Here is a 3,189-nt window from a genome sequence, read left to right on the forward strand (position 1 = left end):
TTACAGTGTTGAAGGCCATAAAATGCCAAGATGGCACAAACCCCCCCCAAATGACCCCATTTTGGAAAGTAGACACCCCTAAATTTAGGGGTACACTAGTGAGACTAGGTAATAAATGGCGGGTGCCCTGAAACTATAAAAAAATAACTAACCAACCAGCGTCACCTGTAACAGTTATATGGTGATCACTGGTGAAAGGGTTAACTAGGGGGCAATCAGGGGGCTTTATGCGGTAGTATATGGGGGTCCCTGGCGCTATAAAAAGCTGCGGCGAACCTAAATACCTACCTGCCTAACTAGCGTCACCTGTGACACTAATACAGCGATCAGAAAAATGATCGCTTATTAGGCTGGGTTCACACTGGAGCGATGTGGGAACGCCACGAATGCGCGGCGGGTTCCCGCATCACATGCCTCCCGGCGGCAGTTCACACTGCCCTATGCGAACTGCTGGGAGGGTCAGTGAAATGTTAATGACACCCCCAGATCAGTTCGCATATCGCAGTGCGATCTGCAAACTCGGATCGCATGGTGTGAACACCCATGCGATCCGATTCTGCTGCGGACCAAAAAAAGGGTCACGTGCGAGTTTGCGGCGGGTGCGACACGAATTCAGCCATACTATCTGTATGGCTGAACTCGAATCGCACAGAGATCGGATGTGATTTGCACTGCAGTGCGGTGCGAATCACATCCGTTCTCATAAACCGCTGCAATGTGAACCCAGCCTTAGTGACACTGGCGACGGGGGGTGATCACGGGGTTAAACCTTTATTGGGGGGGTTAGGGGGGTACCTTAGAACTAAAGGGGGCTAACCCTAACTGCCCTAACAGTTATTACAGTCACAAATGACACCCGCTGGGTGATCAGGGGGTTAAACCGTTATTAGGTAATAAATGGCGGGTGCCCTGAAACTATAAAAAAATAACTAACCAACCAGCGTCACCTGTAACAGTTATATGGTGATCACTGGTGAAAGGGTTAACTAGGGGGCAATCAGGGGGCTTTATGCGGTAGTATATGGGGGTCCCTGGCGCTATAAAAAGCTGCGGCGAACCTAAATACCTACCTGCCTAACTAGCGTCACCTGTGACACTAATACAGCGATCAGAAAAACGATCGCTTATTAGGCTGGGTTCACACTGGAGTGATGCGGGAACGCCACGAATCCGCGGCGGGTTCCCGCATCGCATGCCTCCCGGCGGCAGTTCACACTGCCCTATGCGAACTGCTGGGAGTGTCAGTGAAATGTTAATGACACCCCCAGATCAGTTCGCATATCGCAGTGCGATCTGCAAACTCGGATCGCATGGTGTGAACACCCATGCGATCCGATTCTGCTGCGGACCAAAAAAAGGGTCCCGTGCAAATTTGCGGCGGGTGCGGCGGGTGTGGCGGGTGCGGCGAATGGCTGAACTCGAATCGCACAGAGATCGGATGTGATTTGCACTGCAGTGCGGTGCGAATCACATTCGTTCTCATAAACCGCTGCAATGTGAACCCAGCCTTAGTGACACTGGCGACGGGGGGTGATCACGGGGTTAAACCTTTATTGGGGGGGTTAGGGGGGTACATTAGAAGGGGGCTAACCCTAACTGCCCTAACAGTTATTACAGTCACAAATGACACCAATGCAAAAAAAAAAATGACATTGGTGTCACTGTGACTGGGGGGCAGGGGTAATTGGGGGGGTGATCGGGGGGGTGATCGGGGGGGTGTGAGTGTGCCTGGCATGTTCTACTGTGTAGTGTCGTGTTGGTGCAACTCACCGATCCTCTCTCCTCGGTGTCGGAACGAAAAATACCGACACGGAGGAGAGATTACATCACTTCCTCTCCTGTGTTTACATTACAGGAGAGGAAGTGATGTCACGGAGCATTTTCATTCGTCGGGAGCGATCGCGAGGGGGTGGCCATGAATGAATGGCCGTCCCCTCGTCCGGGATCGCTCCCGAACGAATACCGACCGCCGCGGGCACCGGGCGGGGGCCCGATCGGGCCCCCGACCCGCGGGAAGGCAGGGACGTACATGTACGCCAATATGCCTGCCCGTGCCATTCTGTCGACGTACATCGTCGTGCGGCGGTCGGGAAGTGGTTAATAATAAAAAAAAAATCCCCTATTTGGTAGACAATATAAATTTTGCGCAACCAATCAATATACACTGATTTCAATTTTGTTTGCCAAAAATATGTAGAAGAATACATATAGGCCTAAACTGAGGGGAAAAAAATAATTTTTTATATATTTTTGGGGGATATTCATTATAGCAAAAAGTTAAAAATATATTATTTTTTTCAAAATTGTCACTTTTTTTGTATATAGCGCAAAAATAAAAACCGCAGAGGTGATCAAATACCACCAAAAAAAAGCTCTATTTGTGGGAAAAAAAGGATGTTAATTTTGTTTGGGTGCAACGTCAGTTCCAGTGCTCTGGTCAGGAAGGGGGCAAATCCTTCCGGGGCTGAAGTGGTTAAAGGCAAAGCAAACATTTGCCATAGCAGCAAGGGCCCAATTCAGCAAACACAAAGTTAGGCAAGAAACATCTATTGATAAGGAATGTAGATAAGGTGCAATGGACACTCAAAGCTTGCAGGAAAAGCCCCCAATGGGGCAGCTTAACAGCAAGATAACTCAGGTAATCGTGGGCCAGTGACATTTCAACTGTGGGAAACCACTGGTAATATCCTTAGAGGGTCAGTAACATTTTCAATTGCATACTAAAGAGAATTACATATCTGGTCTAAATGACCTTATAAAAAAAAAAGGGACCAAATGCTGAACACCATATCTCTGGATTCAGAGCTAGTACAAGATAGAAAGTTCGATTGATGGGGATGGATCGACATTCAAAACTTGCACAGCCTGAAAGGGCCGTTTTAGTAGCCCTTCCAACGCGATGACCTGGGCGTCCATATGACCACCTATACAATATGGCCAGACCAATGAACCTGACAGCTCCCATACACACAGTCGGACATTCCGACTACAAAATCCGTCAGATTTTTTCCAACGGATTTTGGCCCAAACTTGTCTTGCATACACACGGTCGCACAAAGTTATCGGAAAATCCAATCGTTCAGAACGTGGTGACGTATAACACGTACGACGGGACTATAACCAATAGCTTTCGTCTCGTGATTTACTCTGAGCATGCATGACACTTTGTCCGTCTGAATTGTCTACACA

Source organism: Lithobates pipiens, unplaced genomic scaffold, assembly GCF_037356315.1.
Source record: "Lithobates pipiens isolate NorthernLeopardFrog02 unplaced genomic scaffold, aLitPip1_a1.2 Scaffold_23, whole genome shotgun sequence".
In the NCBI taxonomy this organism is placed as follows: domain Eukaryota; kingdom Metazoa; phylum Chordata; class Amphibia; order Anura; family Ranidae; genus Lithobates; species Lithobates pipiens.